Source organism: Tenrec ecaudatus, chromosome 4 (assembly GCF_050624435.1).
Source record: "Tenrec ecaudatus isolate mTenEca1 chromosome 4, mTenEca1.hap1, whole genome shotgun sequence".
NCBI lineage: Eukaryota > Metazoa > Chordata > Mammalia > Afrosoricida > Tenrecidae > Tenrec > Tenrec ecaudatus.
Window position 1 is genome coordinate 1,771,372 of NC_134533.1, and position 15,409 is coordinate 1,786,780.

The window sequence follows — 15,409 nt, forward strand, 5'->3', positions numbered from 1 at the left end:
CCCCCACACTCACACACCCCTCCCCTCTCCCTGCACCCCCCACATCCCCGCACTTTCCGTAATCTTCAAATACTTGGACATGGATGTCTAAGCCAATTTCTTCTGTGTTTTTCCTTATAGCAATGGCGATGTGGAAGGTTTACAACCGTAAGACTGACTGAGGTTGCCAAGAATAACGTTTTCTAGAGTTTCGCAGGTCTTGCGGTGATGAACAAAGTTATCATTGTTTTTAATGGATGAAGACAATTCCACAGGATGGATGTTCCGGAGCTAGTGTCTTCCTTCTTCTCCAGTTGGAGTTTGTGATTCTCACCATATGTTTGCTCTTGTGGAAATTGCTGCATAAGGGTACACATGTCCGTCCATGTTCTGTTCTTCTTAGGTTTGAGGATAAACCCAACAGAGACATTGTTGGAATAGAGATCCCTGGCCGTGCATTTGTGAGAGGAAATGCCTTATTGAATTCCGTAACGGCTCTACAATTCCACTGTACCACCAACAATGGAGAAAGCTTCCTCTCTGTCCACATCCTCTCTACCATTGCTTATTTTCTGGTTTACTCGTTTTTGCCAGTATGTCAGTGTGAGGTGATATCTCCTGGTTTTATTAATTTTTATTTCTCTTGTTGCTAATGATTGAGAACATTTCTACATCTGGTTGTTAGCTGTCTTTATGTCAGCTCTAGGAAACTACCCATCATTGCCTTGGACAACTTTTTTCTCGGATTATTTGTGGTATTCTGAAGATAAAGTTTTGCTATCAGTTTTAGAGATTTGCCTTGATCTGGTGAGTTATGATTGAATTTATTTCTCCCAATCTTTGTGTTCTCTGATTACTTTTCCGATGAAGCCTCTGTTGGATGGAAATGCCGTATATTCAGTAAGTTCCTCATTTTCTCCTCTATGGTGTGGATATTATTCGTTATGTTGGGGAGTATGTTAAGGGTTTCTATTGCCGTCCTTATATTTCTTCCTTTTTTCCCACTCGTAGTCATATTATCGTGTAATATATCCCTAAGACTGGTCCATATCGAAGTGGATTTTGGACGTGGTGCGAGGTAGCGGTCTTGTTTATTGTTTGGCCCTTGGAGATTCCATTTGTCCAATGCTGCTGATTGAAAGGCTGTCTCTTGCTAGTTTAATCGGCTTTCATTCATTCTCAAAATTTACATCTCTCCAGGTCCTTGCTTGTGTTTCCGGCGTGTTACATTCATCTGATGCCCTTCATAGCTAGCACTGTACCGTTTCTGGACCATTTTTAATTGCTCTGGCTGCAGAGTTGCTTTTAAAGTGTGGGAATGAAAGACTTCTGACTTTGCTTTTATTTTTTTTAACGGTGTCTACTTTATTCTCGGTGTCATACCTTTCCATAGAAAGTTGGTGAGTAGTTGTCACAGCACTTTGGACAGTTCAGATGGCAGTTGGATCAGAATAGATTGCAAATAGTAAATTATTTTTAGTAATATTGACATGTTTGCATGATGCAATCTACCTATCCAAGAACACAGGGACTTGTTTGCTTCCTGTTTTGAAAAGTATTTTCAGTTCTGCTTGTATGAATCCATTGTTTCTCTGTAAAGGTTACTCCTAACGATTTTACCGTTTGTGTAGGTATTGCAGATTTAAATATTCTGTTCATATCATTTTAAGGAACAGTGAGAAACAGAATCAGCAATATTACTGTGATATAGATATCACTCAATTCACTCTGTGCAAAGAGATTCCAGGCTCCAGGAGTGCACCCAGGTGCCTTCCCCTCCACACTAGATAATGACCTATTGTTGGTTTCTCAGGAGGAAGCTGGTACTTGAGCAAGAGACATTTGGACAGGAGGGGGTTTGGATAGGTTCTCCACGTGGTAGAGAAAACACACACTCACACTCACACAGGTTAGACCTGGATAAAACCCCATCATTGGAAATTCTCAGAGAAGCTAAGAACCCAGGAACTGCTTCCATAAATTCCATGCAAACAGACTAGGAAGAGGTCAAAATTAGACCCCAGACAAAGAGTAAGTCACAGCCAATGGGAGCCTCTTCAGGAGGACAAGAACCACTGACATGCACCAAGCATGACCCAGGAAGCTCTCAGAACAGGAAGAAGGAACTCAGCCTGTGGAAGCCAGAGCGCAGGGAGGGGTATAAAGGGCTGCTGGCACAAGAGACCCCATCACTCAACCTCCTCCCTCACTCTCTGCTACTCTAAGGAAACCCATCCTCTCTCGACCCACCAGGATCATGGGCTGCTGTGGTTGCTCCGGAGGCTCTGGGGGCTGTGGCTCTGGCTGTGGAAGCTGTGGGGGCTGTGGCTCTGGCTGTGGAGGCTGTAGCTCCAGCTGCTGTGTGCCCGTGTGCTGCTGCAAGCCCGTGTGCTGCTGCAAGCCCGTGTGCTGCTGTGTGCCTGCCTGCTCTTGCTCCAGCTGTGGCTCCTCTGGGGGCTGCAAGGGGGGATGTGGCTCCTGTGGGGGCTGCAAGGGGGGATGTGGCTCCTGTGGGGGCTGCAAGGGGGGATGTGGCTCCTGTGGGGGCTGCAAGGGGGGATGTGGCTCCTGTGGGGGCTGCAAGGGAGGATGTGGCTCCTGTGGGGGCTGCAAGGGGGGCTGTGGCTCCTGTGGGTGCTGCCAGGGAAGCTGTGGCTCCTGTGGGGGCTGCCAGTCTACTTGCTGTAAGCCCAGCTGCTGCCAGTCCAGCTGCTGCAAACCTTGTTCTTGCTCCTCGGGCTGTGGGCAGTCCTGCTGCCAGTCTACTTGCTGTAAGCCCAGCTGCTGCCAGACCAGCTGCTGCAAACCTTGTTCTTGCTCCTCGGGCTGTGGACAGTCGTGCTGCCAGTCCACTTGCTGTAAGCCCTGCTGCTGCCAGACCAGCTGCTGCAAACCTTGCTGCAGCTCCTCGGGCTGTGGGCAGTCGTGCTGCCAGTCCACTTGCTGTAAGCCCTGCTGCTGCCAGTCCAGCTGCTGCAAACCTTGCTGCTGCTCCTCGGGCTGTGGGCAGTCCTGCTGCCAGTCCAGCTGCTGCAAGCCCAGCTGCTGTGGCCCCATTTGCTGTCAGTGCAAGATCTAAAGCTCTTGTTTCTATGTGCTCAGGAGCAGTCTGACTAAAGGTCCCTGAGCCACAATAGCTTGTTGTCCTCCCTCTGGGGATAGGGCACCTCAGCTATGGGGCTCAGCGTCCTAAGGCACCCACTCCTGAGAGAGACTAAGCGTCACCTCCTGTGCTGTGACCCATCTTGGAACCAGCTCTTCACTCCCATCCAGGACACGCCTTCTCCCTGCCAGCACAGATCGCATGCACAGACTCACTGCTGGTGAGCCTTCAGACGCCCAGAGAACTCGCCGGACTAGGGTGGCGCTCTTCAGACCACAAGCTTACTACAGCTCCTCCCAAACTTCTTCATCCTTCCCCTGCTCTACCTGGTGTGCCTCCAACAACTGACCTGCAGGGGGCTCATGCCCCTGGGCCCTCAGCGTGCTGCCCGGTCCCCGGGGCCATTCTCCCCTTACCCTTGGTCTTCCTCTCTCACCCCTACTCTCCTGGTGGTCTAGTTCCCAGGTCCACTGTAGACTCGGCAAAGCCTCTCAATAAACGTGCTCTACCATCACCAGACTGCTTTCCACTGTGGTTCTTCCCTTGCCGCCTTTGGCAAAGCATCGTTGTTAGTGGATTTCCATCTGAATCCAACCTGAGGACATTTCACAATCTCCATGTAGGTCACCTGTACTCAGACAGGTCTCAGGTAATGTTCTAGGCAATGAAGCTTGGTTACCTGCCCGTGCATGTGCACGCGTGCACGCACACACCAGTAAAATCATTACTGTCATCTCATTATCCATGGAAATGAAAAATTGAGAGGTAGCTAAAAATACAGCCATTGTGATTCCATTGCCCAAGAATTTGTACCTACGCTTCATGCTCAACAGGCAGTGAGCACACACATTCTGATTGTGATCGACCATAGACTGTGATGATTCACCCAGGTGAGGCCCAACGCATGCATTTCCCGTGTAGCCTTACAGAGTTTACTTTCAACTTCTTAGACGTTAAGCAATGTCAATGGAGGTCAATGGGGAGGAAACAAAAAGAAAATGCCCAAAGACATGGTAGTCAAATGGAAAAACCAAAATCATAATTGTGAAGGGACGAAGCAAAGCCAACTTCTCATGTGCATAAGAAGGGACCCCAGTGAACAGCTAAGCTATATCAGAACCAATGGGCGTCAGGGGCCCGTGGGGGCAACGTGGATGGTGTCAACACCAAAGCAATGCCGCGTTTCAAGCCCCACCCTCCTTCTCACATGCAGGCAGCGTTAAGCCAATCCAACTGATGCTGCTAGAACGACCTGCTGACAAATGCTAAGACCTCTCTAAACTAAAACTCTGTCACAGGAAACTTCAAATTCACACGCAAGCACGTGGAAAATCAAAACGAGGTGAACATTTCTCTCTCTCCCTTTAGTTCAAAGTAAATTTCACACAAATGTACTGTGAGCTCTGTTGGACATTGGCATGGTATCAGGTGTAACTAAGCATACAGATGATGAGTATGGTAAAGAATGAATAATTGGGTAAAAGAATGTTCCCAGAGCAAAACGTGAATCCGCCAGAAGAAGCAAAGAGGTCAAAAACACAAAGATAAAAAGACTCAAGTATTTAATGGTAACTTCTTGCATGTATTGGGCAATCATTTCTGACTGTCATTGCCATACACGACATGAGACTGCTGACAGTAGAGAGTAGCTTTGGGACGTATGGAGAAATGAGGACCAGGGCCCAAGCACAGGGAGCGAGACATAGAAGCAAAATGCCCTGACTCCCTGGAATGAAGTCAGCATAGAGCCGAGGCAGAATCTGACGGCTGTTGCTGACTATTGTCATCACGAGACAAACACAAAGAAACACTCCCCAAATAGAGATACTTTAAAATACACTAAGGAATTCAAATGTTACCGTAGCCCCCCCCCCAACACACACGACCCCTCGTGATGGTAAACAGACCTGGTTTAAAGGCAATAACTGTTCAGAAGGACATAACAGAGCTAAACAAAATTGCACCAAACATTAAAGTTTCAAAATACATGAAGAGAAGCTCATGATACGCAGTTTCACGTATACGTACAGATAATAGCAAAACAGCCACTGATAATACACAGAGCAACACAGTCATTGTGACAGATAGAGGACGCCAACACCAACAGACAGGACAGTGTCAGGCTGGTCTCAGCAGCCCAATAAGGACACTGGATGCCCGTGGGTTTGACAATCCCAGTCCCTACACGGAGCTTATCAGGCTGCGTTCCCTAAATCCTGAAACAATGTCCACCTTCAGACTGACTAAAACAAATCTATTTCAATTCAATGAGCCAAGCACGTAGATAGAAGAGGGGTGGGAAAAGATACACCAAGCTAACAGCAGCAACCAGAACAGTGTGACACAGTAGACTCACCCACAGCAGAAAAGATGGATTCTACCAATAAATCAGCGCTGACTGCTATGAGAGATGAAGACAGACCTTGAAGGAAGGGAAAAGCTCTTCAGAAAGACATCACCAGGATACACAAGTTTGCACCAAACAGAAAAGTTCCAAAATAAATGAAGTAAAGATAGAATGAAAGCACATGAGACACAGTTTAACAACAAGAGTGGAAGACATGTAAGCCGAACTTTCTGAATGGATGGGATCGCTAGGTCAGCAATTACACGAACTTCAATAACAATCCAAAGGGCTCACACAGAGCAGACATTGCTAGAGGATGCACCACACAACACATCCTCTCGAGTGAGTTTGGGTAACACTGCAAAACAAACATTGGAGAGTTAGTTCGTGGAACATGTCTCAAAAATGACAGGATGGAAATAGTGCAGAGTATTAGCAGAGGACACTGGATTTAAACTAGAACTCAAAATGGAAAGATATCCACAAATTCAAAATTTCCTGTTCCTAAGAGAACACCAGCATCGGTGTGGTTTCTGGGCACCGGGCTCTGAATCCCGGTCACTGGGCCCCAGAGGGTCTCAGGTCACTGTGTTTGCTCATGGCTTCCATTTCCCCAAGTCCCCAGCCAGGGAAGGCTCACAGTGAACCGCAGGTCGGGATCCCTCGTACCATTGAGGCGGGTTGACATCACCTGATCACGTGAAGCCTTCCTAGCCACGGAACTGGAATGTCTTAATTCATTTAGATCTTGTTTATCGACGATTTGCATCATTCTCCTCACATGTATTTTGTGCATAGTTTGATAGATTTACGCCTAGGTATTTCATTCTTTTTGGTGCTAGTGAAAATGATTTCGTAGTTTCAGTGTCAAATCCCAGTTGATCGTTGGTAGTATACGTGACAGTTACACAATCTTCTGTCAACTTGCACAGGGGTGGAGCCTAGCCTATCAAGCCAGTTGCAGCTTGATGACCTCATTTGGAGACGCAATGGAGATAAGTAACTCGCTGGAGGCCAGACACATCCTTTGTGCTTCCCCTTCCTGCTGACAAGTCACATGGAGCTACGCTGATGAAGCCAGATCCCCGGAGCTGGAGGAACCACATGGAGACCACGTCAGTGCGGAGAAGCTTCCACGGCCACTGGATCCACAAGAGTTTCTCCCCACTGGCCTGTGATCTTCCTGTATTCAGTGTCATTCCACGTGTTTCCTGAGTCTGAAGAGGACTTTCTAGACTGGTATGGGACACATGGGCTAAGATCGGACGTATAGGCTTGATCTGGACTGGGCTGGGGTGTGTTCTTAATGTACAATTGCTCTTTGATCTCAGACTCTCCTACATGCATATGAGTCTCCCTGGATCTGTTTCTCTGGTCTACCTGGACGCACAGTCCATAAGAGACAAGTGTGTTTTGTGGATTTAGGCTGCATTCTGCAACTTTGCTGCAAAGGCTCCTTGGTCTCGGGGGTCCTTTATGTGGCTGTAGTTGTGTGGCGGATCCTCTGGGGTTTTCTGGGGGGACGAGCGTGTCATCGGTGGGCAAAGAAAGCCTGACACCTTGGTAGCCCACGTGCAGACTTTTGTGTGTTCCTCTCGTGCAGCCGCGTGAGCTGGCGCTTCCAGTGCGGCATTGACTGAGATTGGTGGGAAGGGTCAGGCAGGGCCAGCCCCTGCTGTCTCACCCTGCAGAGCAACGCAAGATGTACCTTGTGGTGGTTGTTACCAAGTTGAAGAAGTTCCTGTTATTCCTGGTCTGCTGAGGGCGCTGGTGGTGAATCAGTGTGGCACTGGCAAAGTCTTGTTCTCCGTGTGTCGTGGGCACGGGGACAGATGAATGAACCCCGCCTTTCAGAAACCCGGCAGGCCAGGGCCCTGAGTGGAGGGAGCCTTCACACTTGTGATTTAGCGATGAGTCCCAATCACATTCTCATAATTAACATTAATCCCCACAATACCCTCCCCTAATAGTGCTGCCTTACAGCCGCCTCTCACATGCACACGGCTGACTGCTGCCTGGGCCGGCAGCTCTAGCTACGGGAGCAGACACGCGGCTATTGGTCTCACTGCCCAGGGGCCAGTCACTCCCCTCACCCGCCCCCAGCACTGGTGTTAGGGTCCTCCCCCAATGAACTCAGGGGCCTCTAGGCTTAGGGTGCAGCCCATTGTGTTGTGTAGGTGGCTACCTGTCATTGGGGGGACTTGTAATTAGAGAGTCTAGCAGCTGATGTTGGGAATACTCTCTCTCTGCGTGGACCTGGTTCCTGAAGCCATGGCAGAGGTGAGCACCCCAAAACTTTGGTCTGTCTCTTAATTTCTTCCCTTCAATGACACCACCGTCCTGTAGGACCCGTCCGGATGTCAGGCTGGATCTCACGGAGTGTTGATGAGATCACATGGCGTTTCTTCTTTAGTCTGTTGACATGATGACATTAACTGATTTTCCAATTCTGAAACATTCCTGCTCCTTTTATAACCCTGTTGGATTAACTTTGCTGAATATCTTATTAAGTATTTAGCATCTGTATCTCACGGTGATGCGTTGGCTTGCTAACCGCGAGGTCAGCAGTTCAAAACCACCAGCGGCCCTCCGGGAGGAGGATGAGGCTTTCTCCTCCTGTGACGAGTTACAGCCGTGGGAACCCACGGGAGCAGTTCCACCCTGTTGTGGGGCTGCTGTGAGTCTGACTGGTTTGTGTGTCCTATTGTGATATTTATCACAGTTTGGGGTCTATCATTTTTCTTCTTGGTGATTTCTTTATCGGTTTTGCTGTTCGGGTCACACTGGCCCCACGGGGGAGAACTGACATATTCTGGCAGAGTTGGTGCTGACAGGCTCCGGTTTTGAGCGCTGGCCAGAATTCACCCGTGAAACCATCTGGGGTCTGGTGCTACAGTTTGGGAAAGTTATTGATTGTTTCTTCAGTGTCTTCTATTCAAATGACCTCTCTTTGTGTGGGTTTTGGTAGATTGTGTCTTCCAAGGAATTGGCCCGTTGTGCCCATGTGATCAGATTTATGGGCACGGAGCTGTTGCTCATCATGTTAGTTACATCATCTGTTGTCAATTTGAGACAATTAAGCATGAAGGGGTGGAGTTCAGCCCGTCAATTGGGCCACAGCTTGATGACCTCATTTGGAGGCCCTGGGGCGATAAATAGCTCACTGGAGGCAGACCACACACTCACTGCCTGCGAGACATTCCTGTTGAGAAGACACAAGGAGCTACGCTAGAGCCCTGGAGCTGAAGAGCCACTTGGAGACCCTGGGCAGTGCTTAGCTGGATCTACTGCCACTGAATCCACAAAGACTTCCACCCATTGGCCAGTGATCTTCCTGCATTCGGTGTCATTGCATGTGTTTCGTGAGTCTGAAGAGAACTTTGTAGATTTATATCAGACGTATGGTCTAATATTGGACTTATGGACTGGGCTGGGATGTTTTCTCAATATTCAATTGCTCTCGTATATAAATCTCTCTCTTATACACACATGATTGTCTATGAATTTGTTTCTCTCGTTACCCATGCCATCCATGGTGATGGCTCTTCTTTGGTTCATGCTATTGCCTTTGTGTGTCTTTGATCGCTTCCTTCTTGCCTAGTCTTCTTGTACGAGCATTATTTGCCCTTTCAGAGTTTTTGTCTTGTGGGTGGTGTCTATGAAGTGCCTGTTTTCAGCTTCGCTGATTCCCATTTTCATTTACTTCGCTTCCTTTGGATTGAATGTGCTCCTGCCCTGTGCTCCAGCCTTTGTGGACCCGGGTTTTTTTTTAATTGCTATTAAATACTTTTGTTGGAGGCTCTTACATCTCTTATCACAATCCATACATTCACCAGTGTGTCAAGCACATTTGTACATATGCCACCATCATCATTTTCAAAGCATTTTCTTTCTACTTGAGCCCTTGCTATCAGCTTCCTCTCCCCACCTGCCCTCCCTCATTAACTCTTGATAATTTATAGATTATTATTTTTTATATCTTACATCACCCTCTGTCGCCCTTCACCCACTTTTCTGTTGTCTGTCCCCCTGGGAGGGGGTTATATGTTAATCCTGTGATCGATTACCCCTTTCTCCCCACACATTTCCCTTATCCTTCTGATATCTCTCTATTCTCTGTGTGGCCCTGAGGGGTTTCTCTATCTTGGGTTCCCTGTGTTTCAGGCTCCGATCTGTAGCAGGGTGCATGTTCTGCTCTAATCTGATTTGTAAGGTAGAATTGAGGTCATGATAGTGGGGGAAGGAAGCACCAAAGAGCTAGAGGAAAGTTGTATGCTTCCTCGGCGCTATACTGTACCCTGACTGACTCATCCCTTCCCTGTGACCCCTCTGTGATGGGATGTACAATTGTCTACAGATGGGCTTTGGGTCTCTACTCCATGCCTCACCCCACTCTCCATCCACATTGGTTATGCTTTTGTTCTGGGTCTTAGATGCCTGATACTTGATCCCATCGACACCTCATAATCGCAAGTATGGTATGCTTCTTCCATGTGGGCTCTCAGTTAGATGACTGCTGGTTTATCTTCAGACTTTTAAGACTGCAGATGCATTATCTTTTGATAGCCAGCACCATCAGCTGTCTTCACCACATTTGCTTGTGCTCCCATTTTGTCTTCAGCGATTGTGTCGGGAAGGTGAGCATCACAGAGTGCCAGGTTATTAGGACAAAGTGTTCTTGTGTTGAGGGAGGACTTGAGTAGAGGCCCAATGTTGTTGGCCTGGTTTTAATTGCATCTTCTTTCTGCTGCCGTTTTCTCTCCTCGTTCCAGGAGCTGCCTGGAGACTCTGCTCAGAAACGCAGATCTACGTAAACAACGCAAGCATGGAGAAGAAGAAACAAATAAAAGCCACGTAAAATCTCTCCTGGTTCTGACTCTTCCTGGCACAACACGGATGGCAGTAGCAGTAACACACCGGGAGGGTTCTGCCAGGATCGATGAGTGCGAAATGTTCCGAAAGGGAACGGACCGGGGAATTGGCAAGGATTGGTCATAAGGGGCCTCCGTGTTATGCAAAGTGGGGTACTTGTACTTGAGAGTTGTCTTAGAGGCTTAGAAACACATACGGTCGACCCTAGGGTAACCCCCTATTAAAAACAAGTATACAATGACGTACAACCAACAAGGTAAGAGACGACAGCGCCCATGACCAGCAACTGACAGGGCCCCCAGGCAGAAGGCCGTTAGGATGTGGTGGCTCTGAGCAGCACCACCAATCGGCCAGGCCGAGTGGACATTCAGAGGCCACCAGGCCAGCAGTTGCAATCCACCAGCCGCTGCGCAGGTCAGAGATGAGGCTGCGACCCTGTCCACAGTGACCGTCTCAGACACCCAGGGGCAGTTCCACTCTGCCCTGCAGGCTCGATAGGGGCCGGAGTTGACGACAGGAGTTGACTTGACGGCAGTGAGTTTGGGGTCACCCAGCAGCAGCGGGTCACATATTCTTTTTGGCTCATCTTCCATATTATGTGTTTTCCAGGTGTTTTTTCTTCAAGCTCCTCTGGCAGGGTTTCCCCAGGACCCGTGGCGGGGAGTATGCCATGTCCTCCCAGCCCTGCCCAGGGAGAATTCCAGATGTGGCCTGTAGGCTAGGCCCCTAGTTCTTCACCAAACCCTCAACTTAGTGAGTGTGGGGGTCTGAGAATCAAGGTAGAGATCACAGAAGAGGGGTGTGAGGGTGTGCTGGGGGTATAGCCAGGCAGCCGAGAACCTGGAGCTCATCCCTGCACCCACAGCAGTGGACACAGAGCCAGTGGTCCTATGTCAAACCAGAGGACTCATGGCCGAGGACAGGGTGGTTTGCTTGGGTGGACGTCCATGGATGGAAGGAAAACTGAGTGGCAGAACTGGAGCCAGGCATGTTGTTGTTAATTGCTGTCCAGTTGACTGCCTCGTGGCAGGCTTCGGTACAGGAGAAAGAGGCCTGGCCTGGTCCTGTGTCCCCTCACCATCACCAGCAAGTGTGAGCCCTGCGCCGTGGCCGGTGTGCCAATATCTCCCATGGAGTATGCCCTCCACTTGCTGGCTGGTCTGCTGCACCAGGCTCGAGGCCACGAATCACCAGAAGGCCCCTTCCTGATGGCATCGCTAAAGCAACTGCAGTGAGCCAAGTTCGATGGCGACCCAGCAGGTTTCCTAAGGCCAGTTTTGGGGAGCAGGTCTTCAAACCTGTCTTCCTGGTCTGTCTTGCTCCAGAAGCATGACTGGAACCTGTCCAGCCCGCGTGACCTGCTGGTATTAGAAATACTGGTGGCAGAGTGTCCGGCATCAAAGTCCCACACAAGCCACCATGCAGGACAAACTTGGAGACAGTGGCAGAGCAGTGAAGGACACTCAGAATCACTGAGTTGTCCGGGGTGCTTCCCCCTCTGGTCCTGCGGACACTGACAGCCCCAGGGATGAGAGGGGCAGTGGGTCGTGTCACTCTGGGAGGGACTCCAGCACAGAGCACCCGTGCGTATGTGTGAGTGTGTACACACAGGAGCCTGTGGGTAATATGAACGCGTGCATGTGTGTGTGCACATGTGCGTGTGTGCGTGTGTGCATGAGTATGTGCGCATGAGTAGGCAGGTGGGCGTGCACAGATGAAGGGGTTCCCACACACTCGTGGGAAGAACTTGAGGGCCTCGTGTCCGGCTGTGGGGAGTGGTGCTGGGTAGACTAGCCGGAGACGATGTTCTCTGACGAGGTGGCAGGTTGGATGGAAGGGGAGGAAGTGGCTGAACTGGAGGCGTGAGGAGTCCGGCGCAGGGAAGAGCAAAGGCCTTTGGGCAAGAAGGGACCTGGAGTGTCCCAGGTGAGGCTCCAGGGCAGGTCTCCGACAACTTCCTTCCGCAGCTTCTGCAGGTGGGAGCTGGGCCTTCATCTCTGTGCAGGTGAAGTGCCCCTGTGTGTGCTCGCGCTGTTCCCAGGCTCACCACCAGAGGGCGGGCGGCCGCGGGCACACAGGCCAGCTCTCCTGGTTTTAAGCACAAACCCCTAAATTCCCCTCTTTTATGGGGGGGGGGGGAGTCCTACTAAAGCAATGCGTGCATATGCTGGGATGGATCCACAGAGGAAAAGAACAGCAACGCATTCTGCATTTAAGGACTCTGACAAGTACCACGCACATCAGCAAACCTAGAAGAGGAATGCCATTTTACTTCAGTGATTCCCTGGACCCCACTCCCACCCCACGGTGGCATCATCTTCTGCCGGAGCACTCCCCACAAGGCAACAAGTTTATGATCTGGTTTTCTGTGCAGACACTGGGAAGCTACTTTAGCCTGTCTTCTCTTGGCTGTCTGGATTTTTAATTTTCGAAATTATAAGTGTTTTATTTATTCTGTATTTTTACGTCATTTTTCCTGTTGAACCCTCCATGTATTTCCTTCCACCGCATGCTTCCACGCTCCCTGCTCCCGCCCCACCCCGGGCCTCCTCCTCATCATCAAGCCTTGGTAAGCAGCATGAATTCTTTTTTGTTTTCCTTACAAGAATGGTGATATTACATATTTATCTTCGTAAGACTAAGTTTGCTACGCATAACGTTCTCTAGGTTCCCCCGCCACCCCCGCCCCCCTGTATCTTGCAGTGCTGAAGAAAATTATCGTTGTTCTTGAATGGATGCTTGCAATCCCATGGTATGAATGTCCCAGAGCTGGTGTGTCCATGCGGCTCCGGGGGGTGGGGGTGGGGGTCGACTCTTTCCATGGTTTCAGTCTTGTGGAAAATGCTGCAATAAACATGGGGTACCTATGTCTGCCCGTGTTGTATTTTTCTTTTCTTTGGGGTCTGTACCCAATAAAGACATGGCTGGATCATACGGTGCTTGGATGTGCGTTTGCTTCAGGGAACACCACGTTGACTTCCACCCGGCTGTACAATGCTACCGTCCGTCCCTCTCTCTCCACAGCCTCTCCAGCAACGGCTCCTTTCTGTTTTATTAAATTTTGCCACTCTGCCGCCGAGAGGTGCCCTCACGGTTGGTAGTGACTGAGAACATTTCTTCGTGTGACTGCTGACCGCCTCTGTGTCATCTTTGGTGAATTATCTGTTCATGTCTTGTGCCCCTTTTTTGATGGGATTATTTAGGTTTTTCTTGTTAGGAATTTGTAGATGTGTGTCAGTTCTGGAGATTAGCCCTTTATCTGATGTATAATTACCGACTATCCCCCCAATCTGTGGGGTTGGCTCTTTCGATGAAGGTCTTGGTTGTGCAGAAATGTTGTGTTTTTATAGGCTCCAGTTTATATGGCCTTCTCCGGTGCGACTATTTTTCATTATGTTCCATTTGTGTTCGTGTCCAGTTTTAGGGTCTGTAGGTTTGTCCCCGTTTTTTACGGACGGTCTTGATAATTGCGATTTCATGAGCCTTTCATCCAGCTCAGGGTTGTTTTGCATGCGGTGTGAGGTGTGGGTTTGGGGTGAGGGTCCAGCTTTGTCAGCACCTTCGTTGAGAATCCTCTCTCTTGGGCATTGAATGCATTGAAGTCTTTATCAACAATTAGGTGGCTGTGGGCACTGGGCTGTGTTCCTGGGTTCTCAGTTCGATTCCTTTGTTTCCTGTCAGAATAGCGGGTTGTCCGTGTGTGCGGCGCGCGAGCTGGGGAAATCGCTGTTCCACGTTTGGCACGGACAGCTCCCACGTCGGTGTCTTCCAAAGGGCCGGCACGATAGGCCTCACCTGCTTCTCGCAGAGCACTAGCCGCGCTCTGGAAGCGCAGATGCTTGGAATTCCCGACATTTGGGGCATCAGAGGTTGGTGCACTTGTGACGATGTCTGAGGTCACCAGGTGCCACACTCAGTGCCAGGCCTGCCACGGGGAGGCTCCTTCGCTCTCCAGTAGAGGGCGCCCGCCGGCGAACTGCTCCCTGGGTGCGTGCCCACCTGTAGCTTTGTAGCAGCCATGGGCCGCACCTGCTCACTCACCTGGCGGTCCGTGGGGCTGGGAACACAGTGGACATGAGCTCGGTTGCATTGTCTTCTAGCCCGCGATGCTGCCACATCTTCCAGTTAGTGGGAGCCATTTTAACAGAATCTTTGGGGGGTTCCATATATACACGAGATGCTGCCTGCAACTAAAGATTCTGATTTCTTCTGTGCCTGTGGGAAGATCATTGCTGTCTCCTGGCTCCAGCTGAGACTCCCAGAGCCGTAGTAAATAAAAGTGTAGCTAGAGGGCACCCGGCCTAGTCCCCTTGCACGGTGCGTATGATTTCAGTCCCTCTCCGTCAGGGCGAGGCGGGCTGCTGGTTTTTGCACACATGGCTTTTAGCGTGTCGGGAACTTTCCCTCCCGTACTTCCATTGGTGAGTGTCTTTGAATGAAGAATGTATGCTGGATTTGTCTCAGTTTGGGCATTCGGAAAATTTCAGGTACCGACTCTCCTTTGAGCACCGGCCTTGCTGCCCACCTGTCTTATTACCTGACCGGAATGATATTGGGATGCCGGAAGCAGGCCACCAACAAGCCTAGCCACCAGCACCAGGGTCCCCAGGGTGACTAGGTTTGTTGAATGACCTTCAGCGAAATGGTACAGGCATGTGCTGTCCCTGATAGTGCTCTGTTCTGGAGTATTGTGGGGGGCCAGGTGGCCTGGGAGTGGGGCTGGTGGCACGATGGAACACCACTTGGAATGCGTCCACAGCGGATGAAGCCCCTTCTCATGTCGGTCAGGGAGTTTGGAAGGCAGCTCCTTCTTCATCTGACTGGAGGGGATGCACAGGTGTGCCCATGAGGAGCTCCGGTCTCAGGAGACCACAGGGGCAGTTCTACAAGGCGGCCTGAACTCCATGTCCACAGAAGGCCCCTGCTGGGAGGACAGCTCCTGGGCTGGGAGTCCCCCCCCCCCTCAGATGGTGCAGTGGCCACCAGCCTGTGCAAGCAGAGGTTGATGCTGCAGACACAGCAGGACCAGGCCGAGTCTCATTCCAGTGAGGGAGGCGGCCACTGTGCATGACAGCCCCTACCTACAGCCTAACTGTAAGTCCTCCGTG